Genomic DNA, 23,275 nt, shown 5'->3' with positions numbered 1-23,275 from the left:
ACTATTACAAGAACAATGAAACATACAAAGAGTCAGTTCATACATGAGTCAATGCATACTGTGATGAGAAACAAAGAGAACATACATACTAGACAGAAAGAACATACAATACAACAAGTACATACTATACATTATATAAGAGAACATACTATTATGAGAAACTAAGAGAACATACATAAATACTAGACAGACAGAACATAAAATACAGCTAGTACATACATTACATATACAAGTATACAATAACATAAATGTGAACCATCGTTCGGGGAATGGCATCACCTGTCATGGCTCGATTTGTAGCTAGAATCTCCTGGAGGGAGAGGGTGAATTTGCGTATAGATCTATACTTGATTGACTATCCTACACCTTGCTGCTAGCTACAGTGGGACTTGCAATTCTACGGGTGCCAAATGTCATTTCTTCCGACGTTTTTCATCGTCGTATTATTAGTCGATAGTATGGTGCAACCATTTCACATTTAATCTTAATTAACGGCCGGATTAAGGTAGAAAGTACAAAAGTAGTTACTATAATACAACACTACAGTACTTTATTATTTCCCCATTGCATTCACATTGTGATCTTTTCACATAAAAAGTAATGTAAAACTATATCTTTGGTTAATTGTAGTCACAGTTGGGAAAATATACACTCTTACAAGAAACAAACATACATTTCATTTGATGCCTTGGTAGAAGGCTACGTTTAGTAGGAAATATAGGATTTTCTAGGAGATACAAACAATTACAAACATTTACAAACATTTACAAACTTATACATCAAGTACTTACAAACACTTTCATACAAACAATGACACTAAAATGCTTATGAACTCACCAGCTTTAAAGCTGATAAACTCTTTCAAAATAACTTGTATTCTCAGGTCATTAGTAGACAGGTACCGATGCGAGGTTTGGAGAAGATGGAGCTCGTTCAAGACTCATCTCTTAGTTTTGATTTACATTTTTGGTGTCTTATAAACTTTACAGAACACACTTGTATGAAATTATATTATTAATGCAAATGGATGATTTTGTTGCTTGTTTACTACTATACTTTGTTGTGATACTGTACATGACGTCCTCCACCCCCGAACGTTTCTGCCATTCCGGTTTTGGGGTGTGACAGATTGGTATCAGAGCATTGTTTACAGTGAATCGAGTATATCAACCCATAAAAGATATACAAACTATAAACACAACGGGATTAAAATACTCTGACCAAGAGTTTATACTTTTAAATAATAAAATATTTAACCAAGTATACATACCTGCATTCATACTAAAATCAGTGTCACTAGGACAGAACAAAAGTATTACGATTGTTGAACATCACAAGTAGACTCGGGGATGTATGATCAGTTCTGGGAATGACATAGCCTGATCAACTATGTTGGTCCGAGAAGTGATTAGCATATGCCCGAGAATGGTTGTGATGTGGCACCAAGTCTAAAAACTTACCAATACTATTACAATGAAAACATTAGAACAGAACATAAACTTAAAAATACTATAGGAGTATTTTGTGTTACTATAAATTACTTATGTGAGAACTAAAAAGGTTTTTATCAGTAGGTCAATAGTTGCTAAGTGGATACGCTAAGGTTATATGTAGCTAGGATGTCATAGAGTTAGAATCTGTAATCTTTGCTTTACTCCCTGTTCCTTGTTTGGTTGTGGGTTTCGAGTTAGGGTAACTTATTCGAAGGTCTATCCTGTTTTGACTACATATAACTGGTATGCACTAAACAAGTATTGAAGTATCTGATAAATATCATCTTATAATTAGCTAGTTATTACGTCTATTTAGTTATTTCTTATACCCCTTTTCTCGCATAGATATCATGGCTGGATTCCATCTCCCTGGAGACCCGTACAATCCCAACAACGGCAATGCAGGATGGCTTGGAGAAGAGCCAGAAGATGATCATCCAATCCCTTTGGATGATCACCACGTTGAAGGCTTTTCGGATAGTTCTGACTCCGAGCCAGAAGTCAACAACCTACCTCAAGGGGTTCAAGTCCCAAATCTCAACCCCCGACCAACATTTCAAGGTCCCACACCCTTGTGGGCGACAAACTTGAACCGTTAGAGTGATGAGCAGGGTCAACCCATGCCCTACAATGGGGACCGAAGCTTTTACAATCTAAGCGAGGGAGGTTCAGCTGAACGAGTCCTACCCATCATGGTCCGTAGGATTGCTCAGAACACCGAGCAAGGTCGAGCAGCCATCGACCGAGTCGTGGAAATTGACGCCAACTCTGGCGTTAACACAGTCCGCATTCGTCAACTGGAGTCTGCTCATGAAAGAACTCAGAACCAGAATGCAGCCCTACAAAGAGAACTTACTGAAACCCGAGCTGAAGTCAGGGAACTTCGAGCTCGACATGCAATGACAGAAAGGCGCATGAGAGACATGGAGCGCCGTCTGTCAGAATCAAGGACTCACTCTAGTGGCTCTCGTCGTAGATAGAGCCTACTCAACTTTCTCTCTTGGATATAACTTAGTTTATGTAAAAACTCTAGTTTAATTTCCTATCTTTGTGAAGACCTTAGATCTGTTAAGTCAGGATTTGGTCGTAGTTCTGTCAAAATTTTCCCATCTTGGCTTGATGTAAGACCTACTTCTAGGTCGATTTTCCCGAACTTGTTACATCTGTAATACCTGTATATTTGACAGATATCTAATCTCATGGAATTTAATATCCATATGCCATCATCTTTTAGTGCTAGATCTACATTCAATCATACGATTCGATTGTGTTGTTGGGCTACAGAGAGTTAGTCCATGAGTCACTCTCATCAATTTCTCTATTCTTACCAGTATCGTCATCTTTGTAAACTTTTAGTTAAAAGATGCCTCCGCGCCGATCAACGAGACGCAATCCTCCGGTAACTTCAGGACCACCACCTACTCCTCAAATTGATACAACAGCTCTAAATGTTGCAGTAGCTGCGGCTGTGGCAACAGCCATGGCTCAATATCATTCCTCCAGTGCCACCAGAGGTGAAACACCTGTTCATTCTACTCACGGTGAAGCCCCCGTGCGCTCGAGAGAGTGCTCCTACAAGGACTTCACCAACTGTCAGCCAAAGTCCTTTAAAGGGACTGGCGGAGTCATTGCCCTCTCGCAATGGTTCGAGAAGACCGAATCGGTCTTCGAAATCTGCTCCTGTTAAGAAGAGAGCAAGGTCAAGTTCGCTGCTTGCACCTTCGAGGAAAAAGCCCTGACATGGTGGAATAGCCATGTGAAGTCACTATCTCTAGTGGTGGCAAATGCTATGGGCTGGGAAGCTCTCAGAGAGCTGATGATTGAAGAATACTGCCCGAGGGGCGAAATCCAGAAATTGGAACAGGAACTATGGAGCCTAACCATGAAGGGCTCCGACATAGTTTCCTACACCGCCAGATTCTGCGAGATGGTGGCCCTCTGTCCCAACATGGTTCACACGGAGGGAAAGAAAATAGAGAGGTACATCTGGGGGCTGGTGCCTCCATTTCAGGGGAATGTTTTAGCCTCAAACCCCACTACATTCGATAGTGCCAAGCGGTTGGCACAGCGACTCATTGACCATGGGGTCCGTACCCCATGAAACACAACAACCCTAGCCATCTCAGAACCCTCCAAAGCCGCCGACAATAAGCAGAAATTCTGGGAGGACAAGAAGAAGAAGAAGGCTGCCAAAAAGCAGCAGGTCGTGGCAGTTCATGCTGCGATAGCTCCCGCCGCTGCTGCTCCGGTAAAGCAGTACGCTGGAAGTTTGCCCAAGTGCAACAAATGCAACTTCCACCACACTGGAGCATGCCGAGAAATGCAGTGTTCAAACTGCAACAGGAAGGGGCACACTGCTCGTTTCTGCAAAGCCCCGACAAAGCCAATCAACCAAGTCCCCGGCGCTAGAGTGGGCCAAGCTTGCTACAATTGTGGCGAAATGGGCCACTACAAAAGGAACTGCCCGAAGGCACGAAACGCCGATGAAGTTGGAAGAGTTTTGGCTATAGGCCACGAGGAAGCAGTTGCCGACCCTACAGTGGTCACTGGTACGTTTCTCCTCGATAACTCTTATGCATGCATTCTGTTTGATAGTGGAGCGGAGAGGAGTTTCGTGAACCAGAAATTTGCTCACTTACTTAAGAATAAATCGCATGCACTTAAAGAGCCATTTACAGTAGAAATGGCTAACGGAAAGACAGAGAGTACTAGCTGCATATACATAGGTTGTTCACTAACTCTAGAAAGCCATTCATTTTCAATCGACCTCATGCCGGTTTCAATTAAAAGTTTCGACGTCATTATCGGCATGGATTGGTTGAGTCTGCAGCGTGCCGACATCATGTGTTATGAAAAGGTTGTTCGCCTTAATCAGCCGTCTAGCAAAACTCTAGTAATCTACGGCGACAAACCCGACACTAACCTTTCCCTCATCTCGAGTATTCAAGCCCAGAAATTCTTGCGAAAGGAATGTCGCGCATTCCTTGCTCATGTTGTCGATGTAAGCCAAGAAATGAAATACATTAAGAACATTCCAGTAGTACGTGATTTTCCCGACATCTTTCCAGAAGAACTCCCTGGACTACCTCCATAACGTCAAGTCGAGTTCAGAATCGACTTAGTTCCAGGGGCTACACCAGTAGCCAAATCGCCCTATCATCTAGCACCTGCAGAGATGCAAGAACTGTCCGGTCAACTTAACGAACTGCTCAGCAAGGGCTTTATAATACCAAGCTTCTCACCCTGGGGAGCTCCAGTCTTGTTCATCAAGAAGAAAGACAGATCGTTTCGTATATACATCGACTACAGGGAGCTCAACAAGCTTACCGTTAAGAATCGTTACCCTCTGCCTTGTATAGACTATTTGTTTGACCAACTTCAAGGGGCGAGCTTCTTTTCAAAAATAGACCTAAGATCCGGGTATCACCAGTTACGGGTGTTAGGGGAGGATGTTCCGAAGACAGCCTTCCGAACTCGTTATGGACACTACGAATTCGTAGTGATGCCGTTCGGATTAACCAACGCGCCCGCAGTATTCATGGATTTAATGAATAGGGTGTGCCGTCCTTACTTGGATCAGTTCGTCATCGTCTTCATCGATGACATACTTATCTACTCTCGTAGTAAGGAGGAACATAGTCAACATCTTTAGCAGGTCTTGGAAACACTACGATTGGAGAAGCTCTATGCGAAGTTCTCGAAATGTGAATTTTGGATCCGAATAGTCGAATTCTTAGGACACGTGCTTTGCGAAGAAGGAATACACGTGGACCCTTCCAGAATGAGCATTGAGAACTGGTCAACACTGAAGACGCCTACAGAAATTCGTCAATTTTATAGGTCTCGCTGGCTACTATCGCAAGTTCATTCAGAACTTCTCACGAATTGCGAAACCTCTTACGACTTTGACCCAGAAGGGCGTGGCCTTTGACTGGGAAGAGAAGCAGGAGAAAGCGTTCCAAACGCTAAAGCGAGCCTTCTGCACCGTACCGATACTATCCCTCCCCGAAGGGATAGAAGACTTCGTGGTCTATTGCGATACGTCAAATCAAGGGCTCGGTTGTGTTCTGATGCAGCGAGGTAAGGTCATCGCCTATGCCTCGAGACAGTTGAAGACACACGAGGTCAACTACACCACTCACGATCTTGAGTTGGGAGCAGTAGTGTTTGCTCTAAAGATCTGGAGACACTACCTGTATGGTACAAAAAGCACAATCTTTACAGACCACAAAAACCTACAACATATATTCGACCAGAAGGAGCTCAACATGAGACAACGACGGTGGGTCGAGCTACTAAGTGATTACGAATGCGAAATTCGTTATCATCCCGGCAAGGCCAATGTAGTAGCTGACGCCCTAAGTCGGAAAGAATACTCTGGTCGTAAAGTCAAATCTTTGACTATGACTATCCATTCACACTTGTCCACACAAATCAAGGAAGCTCAGCTCGAATCCTTGAGACTTGAGAATTTGGCGGGTGAATCCCTGAGGGGGATGAATAAGAATTTGGAAGTCAAGGGTGGCGGAGCCTTATATATCATGGATCGGATCTGGCAAGCTATGGGCCAGATCTAAAGTTGTAACTTCAGATCTAAACCCTCCCTATATACTAGAATCATAAAGTTTCGGGTTTGGGGGTGATGGAGGTCCTCCTTGTGGATGAAACCCCATTAAGATCTTAGAATTGCCATTAAGAGCCTTTTTAGTCATGCACACACGTAAAGTTTGCAACTTTACGTGAAAAGCATGCTCTAGAAGCTTGGATCTATAGTTTGGAGCCATTGCATGGCTTAAATAAGTCTGTATGGCTTAAGGACTGAAGGAACTCGGCGATTCACAAGGTTGACTCGGCGAGTCGTATGAAGATGACCTTGAACTCGACGAGTTGGATGAGCAACTCGGCGAGTCCGATGAAGATTGCCATAGAGTCGGCGAGTTGTATGAACAACTCGGCGAGTCGGATGAGTTTTCTCCAGGACATGTATGCGTGTGTATCCGTCATGTTGCAAGAGGGAAACTCGACGAGTGGCCTTAGAATAGGATCAAAAATCGGAGGAACTCGACGAGTCACCTCGATGACTCGGCGAGTTGGAAATCGCTTCAAGGAACTCGGCGAGTAGCCGAGGGTACTCGACGAGTTAAGGTCAACATGGACTGTTGACCTTGACTAAGGACTTTGACTTTGACCAGGGGTTGACTAGTGGGTTATGGAGTACCTTATAAGGTTAAGGACTTATGGGTATATTGTGCTATGGTAATAGGTGGTGGAGCTTGTGTCAAGTGATTCGAGAGTTGGGATCTATCTACCGAGTCGACACCTGTAAGGTGAGTTATCCTCACTATATCGATAGGGTCTAAGGCACCAAGGTCGGCCCTTTTAGTTGTTGTCGTTATGGTATGCTATATGTGGATATGATCTGTTAGATCGGAATCACGATAGACAGTATGTTATGCTCTTATGATCCGTAGGGATTAATATGTTAGTGACCTGTTAGGTCAGTGCTCTAGTTATCAGTGATTGCCATGTTTGGTGATCAATGAGATAGATATGTTTGATGATTGTATATGCCAGTATATGTTAGTTATGCGTACATGATTAGTAGCTTGTTGCTTGGTTGAGGCGGTCCTGCTCTATGCTGAAGGCCAACACACCCTATGAGCGGTCCGGGGAGACTGTAGGCCCACGTGGCGGTCCAGTCATGCCGAAGGCTCGACATAGATTCAGTTGGACTGAAGGCCCTGGAGGGCGGTCCAGTCAGGCCGATGGCCCAATATGCATGTTGATTGATTGATTATTACGGACATGGTATTATCAGTATGGTATTGGTATTTTGGGGGTAGCTCACTAAGCCCTCGGGCTTACAGTTTTCAGTTTATTGTTTCAGGTACTTCAGGAGTTCATGGCAAGGCGAAGGCGTGACCGTACCGCTCCTCATCCTTATGATCTGGCTTTTGGGACACTCTGATTGAATAATGAATTGAAAACACTTTTGTAAACAATTGCTATTTGGTTTTATTTATGCTTGAAAAGTTTAAATTTGGCATAAAGTTTATGGATGTTACAAGTTGGTATCAGAGCCTTGGTTTGAGTAAATTGGAGGAACACTCGTGTGAATCCAGTCTCAAATCAAGGAGGTTTGCGGAAAGTAAAATTTTTAAATTGGTTTTCAAAATAAAGGATGGAGGATGCAGAGGGTACGATCAGCCGGAGCCTGTAAGTAAACCCCAAAATACCATACAATTATTTGATATTCTGATATGTTAGAACAGCATGCTAGTGCTAGGCTAGGGATCTTCAGGAATCGCATGATAGACTTGCCTGATTATATGATGCCCATTAGCCTAGGGTTCCTTGTATGTGGAATTGACATCATAACTGTTGATGAATAGTGTATGCATCACGGCTGTGCATAATAAAGACCTCATAGCCTGACAATGTTGATTCGGCCTTCGGGTAGGATGGGACATTCGAAAGTCTATTGGGTCCAACGTTATATGAAGTTAGCATACACTAGCGCTGCAGGGGATGATGAAAGTTTGATGGAGGTGTGAGTTGTGAGAGGCGGTAAGACCAGTTGCGAGATAGTTGATATTCCTCTAGGGATGAGGGTTGAGCGCATTTTATGTCGATGCTAGTGTTAGGGTGTTGTGGTGATGCTTGAGACAAATATGGGTAGGTGTGGAAGGTAGTATGGGCCCATACTACTGAAAGCACAGGACCCATATGCGTAGCAAGGAAGTCACGACCCCTAGGGTTTGTGGGTTTGGCCTCCCGATATTATGTTATTTATCTGATGTTTGAGTATATCTTTCAGTATGGTGGTGACGAGACGTTTTGCTGTTGGGCTCGGATCAGGATCAGGGTCCGGATCGGGGTCAGGGTCGGGAGACGGAGGGTCGGAGGTGCCGGTAGCACCTGAGCTCGTGGTACATATAGGGACCAAGGAGTTGGATGCGAGGATCTGGGAGATTATGCACGACGAGATTGCTGCAGCGTTCCGAGCGCAGTTGCCAGAGATATTTGGGTCGATTAAGACCGCGATGGTCGAGTACTTTGATGAGCGATATGCAGCTCTAGCAGAGACAGCTGCCGCTGCAGCCACTTCGGCTGTAACCACGGCAGGGGTTGGAGGAGGGGCCGGCAGGGCTTTCCAGTATCGGGACTTCGATAATACGAAGCCCCCGACGTTTGATGGTACACAGGATGCGATCAGAGCTATGAGGTGGTTATCTGATGTGGAAGGATGTTTCTTCACGTGTTCATGTCCTGCTGACCAGAAGGTCAGGTGTGCCCTGAACCTGCTGACGCTTAGGGCAAATGACTGGTGGAGATTGACGACAGGGTCGTACACGGATGATCAGCGAGCTGCTGTTACTTGGGAGCAGTTCCGCGATATGTTCCGCACCCGCTACGTTCCACGTGTTGAGTGGTAGCGGCTTGCTCAGGAGTTTTTGACATTGAGACAGGATGGGGAGTCAGTGATGGCGATTACCCGTATGTTCACGGAGAGGGCTATGTTTTGCCCGGAGTTTGCTTCAGAGCAGTCTCAGATGACTCGTTATCTGAGTATGCTCAAGACTGATATTCGACAGTTTGTGTCTACACAGCGATGTGATACCCTCCTGGATCTTCAGGAAGCCGCGAGGCGGCATGAGTTGGAGATAGAGCTGCAGTTGAAGGAGCATTGTCAGGCACCGACACAATCTCAGCCGGCGCCTAAGCGGTCTAAGACCGCGGATACTCGGACTGGGAGTCAGCAGAGCCGCACTTGTGGAAAGTGTGGCAGGGGTCATTAGGGGGTGTGTCGAGCAGGAGGTGGATGCCACAAATGTGGCAAGGAGGGGCACTATGCCAGGGACTGCCGTCAGTCCGCCCCTCCAGCAGATATGAGGATTTGTTACCATTGTCATCAGGTTGGTCATATGAAGACCAACTGTCCGCAACTCACCGCCAAGCCGGCGCAGGGCCCCACGTCAGCTACTGTGAGGATTGGGGATGGGAGGCTAGTCAAGGTGGAGCCTTCGAAGGCTCAGGGTCGCGACTTCCAGCTCACGGCCGAGGAGGCCAAGGCAGCACCGGATGTGGTTGCTAGTATGTATCTTTTCTCTATCTCAGTTATTGTATTTGTGTTATGCTCATTGGTTGTACCTGTGAATAGGTACGTTTTTAGTGAATTCTTTGTCTGCTTTGGTTTTATTTGACTCGGGGGCGAGTCGGTCGTTCGTATCTTAGACTTTCCGTAGAGGGTTTAGTGTGCCGGTAGATGAGCTTGAGTGTCCGTTGCGAGTTTCGATCGCCAACGAGCACGGGGTTTCTGCTTCTTCGGTCTACCGGGGATGCGAGTTGGAGATTTTTAGGGTGCTCTTCCCGATAGATTTGATCCCTATTCCCATGGGGGAAGTGTGTGTGATCGTAGGGATGGATTGGCTCAGTCGATTTGGCGCCATGATCGACTGTGAGGGACAGCGAGTGGTAGTTCGAACCCCAAGTGGGGGAGAATTGGTGGTATATGGCGAGGGCACCAGGATGGGATCAAGGTTTTGTTCGGCGGCCAGGGCTCGACAGTATATTCAGCACGGGTGTGCCGGTTATTTAGCGTATGTGGTAGATACGTGGGTTAGGGATCAGCCCTCGGTTTCGGAGGTCCCAGTAGTTAGAGAGTTTGCTGACGTGTTTCCGGAGGAGTTACCTGGAGTGCCTCCGGAGAGGCAGGTTGAGTTTAGGATTGATCTAGTGCCGGGGGCGACACCTATCCCTAAGGCGCCGTACCGACTGGCACCGCCAGAGATGCAGGATTTGTCATCTCAGTTGCAGGAGCTGCTGGGTAAGCAGTTTATTCGTCCGAGTAGTTCCCCATGGGGAGCACTGATCCTTTTCGTCAGGAAGAAGGACGGTTCGCACAGGATGTGCATTGATTATAGGGAGTTGAATAAGTTAACGGTGAAGAACGGTTATTCACTCCCGAGGATAGATGATATTTTCGATCAACTGCAGGGTGCATCTTGGTTTTCCAAGATCGATTTGAGGTCCAGATATCACCAGGTCAGGGTGAGGGAGGAAGACGTGGAGAAGACCGCGTTTCGGACTCGTTATGGTCATTACGAGTTCGTGGTGATGCCGTTTGGGCTCACCAACACGCCGACAGTGTTCATGGATTTGATAAACGGGGTCTGCAGACCGATGCTCGATCGCTCGGTCATTGTGTTCATAGACGATATATTGGTGTATTCCAAGACGCGAGAGCAACACGAGGAGCACCTCAGGGAGCTGCTGGAGGTTCTGCGACGAGAACGGCTGTATGCCAAGTTCTCAAAGTGTGAGTTTTGGTTACGTGCGGGCCAGTTCCTCGGGCATCTCGTTAACCAGGAGGGGATTTTGGTCGACCCGGCCAAAGTTGAGGCCGTTATGCAGTGGGAGATTCCGAAATCTCCCTCCGACATTAGGAGTTTCTTGGGATTAGCAGGGTACTACCGGAGATTTATTCGAGATTTTTCCAAGGTTGCAGTACCCCTCACTCGTCTAACGAGGAAGGGGGTGGATTTCCGGTGGGGCCCTGAGCAGCAGAGGGCGTTTGAGACCCTCCGACGATGTTTGTGTGAGGCGCCAGTGTTGACGCTCCCCGAGGGAGTCGAGGATTTTGTGGTATTTTGTGATGCATCCATCACAGGTCTGGGGGCGGTCCTCATGCAGAGGGGATGGGTGATAGCCTATGCATCGCGGCAGCTGAAGCCGCATGAGACGAGATACCCTACGTACAAGCTTGAGTTGGGAGCGGTGGTTTTCGTTCTCAAGATTTGGAGGCATTATCTGTACGGGGTCCGATGTACTATATAAACGAATCACAAGAGTTTGAGGCACATTATGGATCAGCCGAACCTGAATATGAGGCAGCGCAGGTGGCTGGATGTAGTCAAGGACTATGATTGTGAGATCCTTTACCATCCTGGTAAAGCGAATGTGGTTGCGGACGCTTTGAGCCGCAAGTCAGCTGGGTCTTCTACCCCGGCAAGGTGTATGAGGATAGCGGTGGATTCCCTGCTTGTGAGCTTGATTAGGGATGCTCAGGTCGAGGGCACGAGACCAGAGAACTGGAAGATGGAGCGGATTAAGGGCGAGAACGCCTGGTTTGTTCAGGATAGTCGCGGATTATTGACCCGACACGGTCGGGTTTGGGTTCCGATGACCGGAGGGATCCGGCAGACAGTGATGGAGGAGGCTCATAAGTCTCACTTTTCTATACACCCGGGGGCCACCAAGATGTATCGGGATTTGAGTTTGAGCTACTAGTGGCCATGCATGAAGCGAGAAATCGCTGGGTATGTTGAGAGGTGCTTGACCTATAGGATGGTCAAGGCCGAGCATCAGAGGCCGCATGGCAAGCTGCAGCCTCTGGAGATTCCCATGTGGAAATAGGAGCAGATCACGATGGATTTCATTACAAAGTTGCCGAGGAAGGCGAAGGGGTTTGATGCTATATGGGTCATCGTGGATCGGTTGACCAAGAGTGCCCATTTCTTGGCCATACGAGAGAGTTCGTCGGCTGAGAAATTGGCCAACATGTATGTCAGCGAGATTGTCTCTCGCCATGGGGTTCTAGTTTCTATCGTTTCCGATAGGGATGTCAGGTTTACTTCCCGTTTTTGGCAGAAGTTCCGTGAGGAACTGGGTACGCGACTGCATTTTAGTATAACTTTCCATCCGCAGACAGATGGGCAGAGTGAGCGGACCATCCAGACCCTCGAGGATATGTTGAGGGCGTGCGTTATTGATTTTGGTAGGAGTTGGGATTCCCACCTACCGCTTGCAGAGTTCGCCTACAACAATAGCTATCATTCCAGTATTGGCGCCTCGCCTTTCGAGTTGTTGTATGGCCGGAAGTGTAGAACCCCAGTCTGCTGGGGTGAGATTGGGCACAGGGTTATGGGGTGGACAGAGGTAGTTCTGCAGACTAGCAAAAAGATACATCAGGTTAGACAACGTTTGCAGACCGCTCAGAGTCGGCAGAAGAGCTATGCCGACAGACGCTGATCTGAGTTGGAATTTCAGGTGGGTGACATGGTACTCCTGAAAGTCTCACCCTGGAAGGGGGTGATCTGTTTCAGGAAGAGGGGAAAACTAGGTCCCCGTTTTATTGGGCCGTTCAGGATCGTTGCCAGGGTTGGCAAGGTGGCGTATAGGCTGGAGCTTCCGGAAGAGCTTAGCCGGATTCATAGCACGTTCCATGTTTCGCAATTGTGGAGGTGTATCATTGGCCAGGAGGCAGTAGTATCACTGGACGACATTCAGGTCGATGAGCGCCTGAATTATGTGGAGAGGCCGGTGGCCATTTTGGAAAGGAAGAAGAAGATCCTTCGGAACAAGGAAATACCTTTGGTGAAGGTGCAGTGGGAACATCGGAGGGGATCCGAGTGGACATGGGAGCCGGAGGCGGAGATGCGTGAGCATTACCTGGCATTGTTTTTCCCAAGGGACTTCGAGGGCGAAGTCTAGTTCAAGTGGGGGAGAATTGTAACGCCCCGATTCTCAGGGATGGATTAAATAAAAGGTTATTTGGTTTTATGTCCTACTCGACGAGTTGGTTGCCTTACTCGTCGAGTAGCAGCAGGGTGGGATCGCGTGTTTAGTGACCTACTCGCCGAGTCCATGAAGGGACTCGACGAGTAGGAGCTGGCAGATGAAACCCTAAATCCCGGGGTTTTGCACCCTATTTAAAGGAACCTCAGCCTCCTTTGGCCTCTTTACAGTCTTTGAGAACTCAGTGAAACCATAATTCGTGTGGTACTCTTCTTGGTGTGATTTAAGCCTTGGAAAGAAGGTTGGCTAGGAGAGAAAAGCTTGAAGAGCAAAGGAGTTGAAGCAAGGAAGGTGTGGGAAGCAGAACTTACCCCAGCTAGCATCTTCTGGAGGTATCAAGTTGCAATCTTTACTTCCCTTTCCTTCTAGATCTCTTTTCTTTTGGTTGACTTTTAGGTTTTTATGGATTTTGAGTTGATATGGCAAGCTATGGGCCAAATCTAAAGTTGTAACTTCAGATCTGAACCCTCCCTATATACTAGAATCATAAAGTTTTGGGTTTGGGGGTGATGGAGGTCCTCCTTGTGCATGAAAACCCATTAAGAGCTTAGAATTTCCATTAAGAGCCTTTTTAGTCATGCATACACGTAAAGTTTGCAACTTTACGTGAAAAGCATGCTCTAGAAGCTTGGATCTGTAGTTTGGAGCCATTGCATGTGTTAAATAAGTCTGTATGGCTTAAGGACTGAAGGAACTCGGCGAGTCACAAGGTTGACTCGGCGAGTCGTATGAAGATGACCTTGAACTCGACGAGTTGGATGAGCAACTCGGCGAGTCCGATGAAGATTGCCATAGACTCGGCGAGTTGTATGAACAACTCGGCGAGTCGGATGAGTTTTCTCCAGGACATGTATGCGTGTGTATCCGTCGTGTTGCAAGAGGGAAACCCGACGGGTGGCCTTAGAATGGGATCAAGAATCAGAGGAACTCGACGAGTCACCTCGATGACTCGGCGAGTTGGAAAGTGCTTTAAGGAAGTCGGCAAGTAGCCGAGGGTACTCGACGAGTGAAGGTCAACATGGACTGTTGACCTTGACTGAGGACTTTGACTTTGACCAGGGGTTGACTAGTGGGTTATGGAGTACCTTATAAGGTTAAGGACTTATGGGTATATTGTGCTATGGTAATAGGTGGTGGAGCTTGTGTCAAGTGATTCGAGAGTTGGGATCTATCTACCAAGTCGACATCTGTGAGGTGAGTTATCCTCACTATATCGATAGGGTCTAAGGCACCAAGGCCGACCCTTTTAGTTGTTATCGTTATGGTATGCTATATGTGGATATGATCTGTTAGATCGGAATCAGGATAGACAGTATGTTATGCTTTTATGATCCGTAGGGATTAATATGTTGTTGACCTGTTAGGTCAGTGCTCTAGTTATGAGTGATTGCCATGTTTGGTGATCAGTGAGATAGATATGTTTGATGATTGTGTATGCCAGTATATGTTAGTTATGCGTACATGATTAGTAGCTTGTTGCTTGGGTTGAGGCGGTCCTGCTCTGTGCTGAAGGCCAACACACCCTATGAGCGGTCCGGGGAGACTGTAGGCCCACGTGGCGGTCCAGTCATGCCGAAGGCTCGGTATAGATTCAGTTGGATTGTAGGCCCTGGAGGGCGGTCCAGTCAGGCCAATGGCCCAGTATGCATGTTGATTGATTGATTATTACGGACATGGTATTATCAGTGTGGTATTGGTATTTTGGGGGTAGCTCACTAAGCCCTCGGGGTTACAGTTTTCAGTTTATTGTTTCAGGTACTTCAGGAGTTCATGGCAAGGCGAAGGCGTGACCGTACCGCTCCTCATCCTTATGATCTGGCTTTTGGGACACTCTGATTGAATAATGAATGGAAAACACTTTTGTAAACAATTGCTATTTGGTTTTATTTATGCTTGAAAAGTTTAAATTTGGCGTAAAATTTATGGATGTTACAACGCAGGTTCAGATAAGATGTATCTAGATCTTAAAAAGTTATACTGGTGCCCTAACATGAAAGCAGAGATTTCTACCTCCGTAAGTAAATGCCTTACTTGCACCAAGGTTAAGGTCGAATACCAGAAACCCTCAGGTTTACTACAACAGCCGGAGATACCAGAATGGAAGTGGGAGCGGATCACAATGGACTTCATAACCAAGTTGACCAAGACAACGGGTGGCCTCAATACCATTTGGGTGGTCGTAGACAGGCTAACAAAGTCCGCACACTTCCTGCCTATCAAAGAGATGGACAAGATGGAGAAGCTAACAAGAACCTACATAAGGGAGATCGTACGACTGCATGGTGTTCCTATATCTATTATCTCCGATAGAGATAGTAGATTCACTTTGAGGTTCTGGCAGTCGCTACAAAGTTCCCTAGGAACTAGGTTGGACATGAGTACAGCCTACCACCCACAGACCGACGGACAAAGTGAGAGGACTATCCAAACCTTGGAGGATATGTTGCGAGCCTGTGTGATCGACTTTGGGAAGGCATGGGATACTCACTTAACCGTTGTCGAGTTTTCCTACAATAATAGTTACCACACAAGCATAAAGGCTGCTCCATTTGAAGCCCTCTATGGCCGAAAGTGCAGATCCCCTCTATGCTGGGCTGAGGTGGGTGACACCCAGTTAGCTAAAGGACGAGTTCCTGACAGCACTCTCACTGGTCCGGAGATCATTCGGGAAACGACAGAGAAGATCGTTCAAATTCATGAACGATTGAAAGCCTCTAGAGACAGACAGAAAAGCTACGCAGATAAACGAAGGAAACCGTTGGAATTCCAGGTGGGCGACCATGTTCTATTGAAGGTCTCACCCTGGAAAGGCTTGATACTCTTCGGAAAGCGTGGAAAGCTAAATCCAAGATACATAGGGCCTTTCAATATTCTCGCTAGAATCGGCCCTGTAGCTTACAAACTCAACTTACCTCGCGAACTCAGTAACGTACATCCTACTTTCCACGTCTCAAACTTGAAAAAGTGTCTGTCTGACAAGACTCTTGTAATCCCACTCGACGAGATCGAGATCAATGATAGCCTCAACTTCGTGGAAGAACCTGTAGAGATCATGGACCGAGAGATCAAGCAAATGAAGCAAAGTCGTATCCCGATAGTGAAGGTTCGCTGGAACGCCAAGCGAGGACCTGAATACACTTGGGAGCGCGAGGATCAAATGAAATTGAAATATCCTCATCTTTTTACTTAGTTATTTGTAACTAATTATTTGCTTAAACTCTAATTTCGGGACGAAATTCCCTCTAATGGGGGGATGATGTGACAACCCGAAATATATATCTTGTACAATCCATTCACTCCAATCAAAGTCAGACTTGTTTCTGCTAACTTTTAGCACGGTATAGAATCCGTTTGAGCTTACTGAGCTTAGTATATCATAGGATCAAATACTAGAATGGGTCAACTAAAGTTCCAAACCACCAAACATGCCCTAAACCCTCAAATGAGGAGTTTACGACCATGAGACCATGGGTTTACGGCCGTAAACTCATGGTGGCCATGCCTATACATGAAATTCTTGGCCATTTTCGTTCATTATCACACTTTCAAGCCTAGAACTCGGTTTTGCTCTCAAGTATCATCAGGAACTTTCATTCAAATCTTCAATCTAGTAAGCAATCTTTCCATTTTCAACTTGATATCCTTCAATATCTAGTGAATATACATGATTTCATCCATGAAATATCTTCATTTTGATACATCTTCAAGTGTTCCTCATTTCACCAAGAACACACACTAGTGTTCTTGGACCTTAAACACCCTTACAAGCTTCTATATTGTAAGTACTCTTGCCTTAGCTTGTTATATGCTTGAATCACTTAGTTTACACCTAGAAAACATCAAGAACACAAGATCAAAAGGTGTTTACAGCCAAGGCAATCTCCTTGGGCCGTAAACCCGAATTAAGGGGGCAAAATGAGCCCTAATCTCTTCCAAAGCCTTGGAACCAAGTCCAGAATACTTCCAAGTAGAGTATAGGACCTTAAACAACAAAAGAATCAAGAACACATGGTGTTTACGGCCAAGGCAATCACCTTGGGCCGTAAACCCTAAAAGGCGGTGCATTTGTGCCACTATTCTTTCCTAAGGCTTAGACTTAATCATAGAACACTCCCAATACATTTATATGACCTTAAACAACAAATGGTAGAAGTCACCATGGGTTTACGGCCGTAAACCCATTAGGGCCGCAAACCCTAGGCCGTAAACTCATGGGGAGTTTACTCTTGGAACGTAAACTCCAAAGCAAGACCCTACAACCCTTAGATGCAACCCTTTGGTACTCCTAGCACTTAAATCAAGTGTTTTCCATGTCCTAGGGTGTCTTTACTTGCATAATTAGTTGTTTAAACACTAATTGTAAACGTATATGTGTCATTATATGTTAAATAGGGTCCGTGTGTGTGCTCAAGTCTTCACTTGACACTTAGCATCCTATACCATCCGTTCATCCAAACCACTCACTACAGGTGAGTTCATACCCGTTAATCAACCTTTTAAATTATTTAAATGCTTTTATGGGGGGGAATACAAGTTGAGCTATTATAGTTATTATATCAATCACATGTGATTAATAACTACCAAACAAATGGATTTCTTACTTTTCAAACTGTGTTATCAAACAAACTACTTCAGATCATTTTACAAACTCTCTTACATGCTAAATACTTTTATTAAACTCTTTCAAACTTATATTTTGTCAAATGAGTATCTATATAGATATAGTTATATGAGTAGGATTGAAAGGACTTAGGACTGATAGCTCACCTTACTTCCTGTTGCTTGTCTGGTTGTGGACTTAGGGTATCAGTTGTTTGTCCGAAGGTCGTTTGAATCTTAGTTATATATTATGTATATATATATATATATAGATATAAAAGTTCCTTCATTCAGTTCAATACCTTTGGGTAGCAAGGGTATTCAATCATGTTCATTTCATACAAAGAACATTACTAGTAAACTATAATAGGTGTAGTTTAGGAAGTTACTAATACTATTACAAGAACAATGAAACATACAAAGAGTCAGTTCATACATGAGTCAATACATACTGTGATGAGAAACAAAGAGAACATACATACATACTAGATAGAAAGAACATACAATACAGCAAGTACATACTATACATTATACAAGAGAACATACTATTATGAGAAACTAAGAGAACATACATACATACTAGACAGAGAGAACATACAATACAGCTAGTACATACATTACATATACAAGTATACAATAACATAAATGTGAACCATCGTTCGGGGCATGGCATCACCTGTCATGGCTCGATTTGTAGCCAGAATCTCCTGGAGGGAGAGCGTGAATTTGCGTATAGATCTATACTGGATTGACTATCCTACACCTTGATGCTAGCTACAGTGGGACTTGCAAGTCTACGGGTGCCAAATGTCATTTCTTCCGACGTCTTTCATCATCGTGTTATTAGTCGATAGTATGGTGCAACCATTTCACATTTAATCTTAATTAACGGTCGGATTAAGGTAGAAAGTACAGAAGTAGTTACTATAATACAACACTACAGTACTTTATTATTTCCCCATTGCATTCACATTGTGATCTTTTCACATAAAAAGTAATGTAAAACTATATCTTTGGTTAATTGTAGTCACACTTGGGAAAATATACACTCTTACAAGAAACAAACATACATTTCATTTGATGCCTTGGTAGAAGGCTACGTTTATTAGGAAATATAGGATTTTCTAGGAGATACAAACAATTACAAACATTTACAAACATTTATAAACTTATACATCAAGTACTTACAAACACTTTCATACAAACAATGACACTAAAATGATTATGAACTCACCAGCTTTAAAGCTGATAAACTCTTTCAAAATAACTTGTATTCTCAGGTCATCAGTAGACAGGTACCGATGCCAGGTTTTGAGAAGATGGAGCTCGTTCAAGACTCATCTCTTAGTTTTGATTTACATTTTTGGTGTCTTATAAACTTTACAGAACACACTTGTATGAAATTATATTATTAATGCAAATGGATGATGTTGTTGCTTGTTTACTACTATACTTTGTTGTGATACTGTACATGACGTCCTCCACCCCCGAACGTTTCCGCCGTTCCGGTTTTGGGGTGTGACAGTATAGAGTGGAAACATATATTGCATGATGTTAAGTCTGTCAAAATCGCCCATAGTTAGTAGTATAGTTAGCGGATTTGGTTGTATGGATTCTTGGAGGGTGTACTCCTCTTGGTTCACTACTACTGGTTGCGATTAAAGAGATTATGAATCTAAGGCGAGTAGTGCGGTGATTCTCTTTTATCGACATGGTGCAGAAGGTGCTTGACCTTTTTACTCCTATCCTGAGTGCTCTTTTTGTGTTCTTTACATTGCTAAGGCTGCCCTAGCCTTGATTACAATGAGTTGTGGTCTCTAAATGACCACCTCCTCTTTCAAGGAGTGTAGATGGTCTTCATAGTTTTCTGGTTCTACTTGTGGGTTTCGCAAGGCATTTGGAATGGTGTTCTTGTTACTTGTGGGGGATCAGATTTACATTTTTACGTATTGGGCTTTGTTTACGGTCTCCATTACTCTATGACAGAGAGTTGGAACCTGGGAGTCAATTTGGGTTACTTGTGGCCCAAACGGAGGTGGTGCTTGATTTGTAAGGGTGTTGACTATCGGAGTTCGGTGCACGTCGATTGTGGATCGGGGTGTCTTTCGTGAAGGTGCGCCCTGAATTGGATAGGAGTCAATTACTCAACTTGTTTCTTCGTGGGTATCGTTTTGCTTCTAAGTATGTCTATTCCAGGAGTACCTATATGGGGTGTTTATGTATCTGGGAAGAGAAAGGTGAAAGGGTCTCTGATCTACTATCAATTGGGTAGAGCTTCGCCAAGGGTTTCCTTGGCGCTTTTATCCTTGCTAGGTTTTTAGTCGGAATCCTCCCTTTCACGATTCATCTCTTGGTATTCCTTTGGATCCACTTCTGGATTTTTCCTCATGGACTTCTTTTGGTCTCTCCTTGCCCCATCCGCAATTTACCGTGACAGGGTAGTAGAAGTCCTGGCGAGGAATTTCGACTACGTTGTTTGTGTGAGAATCGAGGTATGAAATATACGGGGAAAGTTTAGGTGTGGGAGGGGTTTATAGTATCCTAAAATACACATATAGTATTTTAAACTTGATGTTCGATTCTAATATTCTCTTGTACTCATAGTTGGTAGGTTTTAGGTTTGTTGCAACACCACCATCACTCCCAAGCACATGTTGGTCATATCTCAAATAAATATTGTTGATCAAGCTATATTTATCCTAGATATGATTACATAACTACCTAGGTTTGACCGTAGTGTTCAACCTTTAGTTACTTTTCTTTTCTTCTCGTTATGATACTGTGTTAGTAGATATGTATACTTTTATGAAATACTTGTCTTTTTAAAGTATACCTTTAGGCAGAGTGTGTTTTAGTCCCATTGTATTTATAGTTGTATATCTTGTATGGTTAGATATACCAGTTCATTATAAACAATGCTCTGATACTAATATGTCAAACCCTCGGGCCAGACGGCGGAAACGTCCGGAGGCGGGTGACTACATTGTGCAGTATCATAACAATTGAATATAAATGAAAAAGAGCAATCCAAACATCATACATTGAGATAACAAACTTACATTGTTTACATATTGTATTCGTCCTTCGAATTACACAAAAGAGACATAAGCAGAAAATTCCAAACTACAGCTAAATAGTCCTGTATCCGCGTCCCTTGTTACCTGCTTAGTAGATCCCTGAGAATACAAGTCGTTTTGAAAAGCGTCAACTAAAAAGTTGGTGAGTTCATAAGCATTTTTGTATAAGATAGTTTTACACTTGTTTAGAATCGTTCTCATTGTACTTTCAGAAAATCCGATATTAACTATGAATTCGTTTGAAGCCTTGCTTTGAAAATCATGGATAAGTGTGTGCATGTCGTTACTTTTGGTCATCCTTATGAGGAGTGATTTTGAAAAGTAGTGTAGTTTGTAAAGGCGAGCTGTGTTCGAGAATTGTTCTTTTGAGTAGTAATAGTCAACCGTTTCCAGAAAATCCCCTATTTTCAAAAAGAGAATATAGTTGTAAATCTTGTTTTTCTTATCGAGTAAAATTGAGTGTGCGTGCTATTTTATCGTTATCGAAATCGTATAAAATCGTTTCCTCCAGAAAATCCTATATTTTCTGCTATAAAATATTCGTAAGTTCTGTTTCCAACTGTGTAAACTTGCATATGTTTGTGTGTTAGTTTATCGTTTACAAACATTTTCCATAAAGTCCTACATTTTATGATTTGTAAAATAGCAGTATTAGGACTCCATACTCATTATGAGGTTTTTCCTTGCATAAATTTCTAGATAACATAACATATTCTAGTGAGTCGTTATAACGATACTAATATAACGGAAGCCTGTTTTGGCGTTTCTCAGGCGCCCTCGTTTTGGAAAAGACATTTGTCACCCTAGACTGGCCGGTTTAGCTGTAGCGAACAACGAAGGTGCGGGGTGTCAACCCCGTATAGATCTATACAAAAATTCCCGCTCTCCCTCCAGGAGACTCTGGCTATAACTCCTTACAGGACTTTAGACATACACTAATATTTTTATATTTTGGTACTTTTGAGATTTGTCTGACTAGAATATTAACAACCTTTTGAGCAATCGCTTGAGATCCATTATTCGTTAGATAAATAATGAATTTCGTACTCATTGAATAGAAATATCGTTCTCGTTCCATATCGTTATTGTGCTTGTTAAATGGGTGCTCGTGTTCGTTCCGTTTCGTTTATTGAAAAATAAGCCATTTTGAACGTTTACCAAAATGACCCAACATTATCGGAATTGACAAAATGGACTTTCCTTTCTATAAATTGTCGACTCAGGCCCATATCAGTCAAGAGAAAAGTGTCAAGTTATAATTTGTGTAAATTTATGACTGCAGCTTATGACACGCATTTTCTGTTTTATGACATATAAAACATTACTTATGTTCCTGAAGGTTTTACGACAGCAGTTTATGACATGTAAATATTTTTGTCATGAAAACTCTGTTTTCGTATATTTTCCTTGATAAAATTATTTATATTAAATAATTATAAATAATCACAAATAGTTTGTTAATCTGGTAAAAAGTCATGAGTATGACATAATATTCCAAGATAACCCTTGTATTTATGTTTGGCCAAAAATGATCCAAAATATTATTATTTCCATACTTTAATCATTTTCAAAATATTTTGTCCAACAACTTGTTTAAGCAAATATTGAAGCAAATCCTTATAGTTGTTGTTATAAAAATTCGTGACTTATACTTGGTAACATACTAGGTCTTGATTCCAAACGTGATTTGTGAGATATAATCCAAACTCTTGAAACTTAACTAAAATCTCGAGTTTTTGGACTATTTATAAGGGTTTTCATACTTAAGCACATGTAAGATGGCATGCATACACAAAAAGCAAATAGATCATGATTTACACAAGACTTTGACTTGTGTTCTCCCCCAAAAACAATAGAAATCTCGAAAAAGAAGGGGTATGAAGCTCACCTTGAGTTAGTTTTGTGGGTGATTTGATGAAGTGTTAAGGAGCTTCCAAGTTCCAACACTTGAAAGGTTCTTTGAACTTTAGAATATCCTAAGAATAATTTTATATGTAAATATAATAAAATCTTAGGAATAATGTGGAGAATCATTAGTCAAAGAAGATGAAAGACTTACAAAAAGAAGTCTGGGAATTTTCTTTGATGGAAGGGGACTTGAAGCTTGAATGAGTTGAAAGCACTTCTTAGAAGTTTACTGGATGTGAAAGTGAGAAGTGGAATATGAGGGAGGAAAAGAGGAGTTCACGTACCAAGAAGGAGTGGATAAGGGTGACATGACACTTGCTTGAAGGACTGGTGTACAATGCTTGGTTACCCATGGATATTGCATGTTTATCCGTGATTATCTTGGAACTTGATGAAATGTCACATCATAGAGTCAACCCTTATCTTCTTAGAATCCCTTAAAAAAAATCTTGGGTATTATTATTTTATATAAATATGTTTAAAATAAACAATTTTGGCATAAATTAGGGGTTTAAGGGGTCTAAAATATGAAAAACACGAGTTTGGAGGAATTTCCGACGTCAAAATATCCTAAACTGATGAAAAAGTCTGCAATGGTCCAAAATCCGGAGTGTAGCATTG

The sequence above is a fragment of the Lactuca virosa genome, chromosome 8 (genome assembly GCF_052849685.1).
Source record: "Lactuca virosa cultivar CGN04683 chromosome 8, Lactuca_virosa_CGN04683_v6, whole genome shotgun sequence".
Lineage (NCBI taxonomy): Eukaryota > Viridiplantae > Streptophyta > Magnoliopsida > Asterales > Asteraceae > Lactuca > Lactuca virosa.
This window is presented reverse-complemented; position numbering follows the sequence as displayed.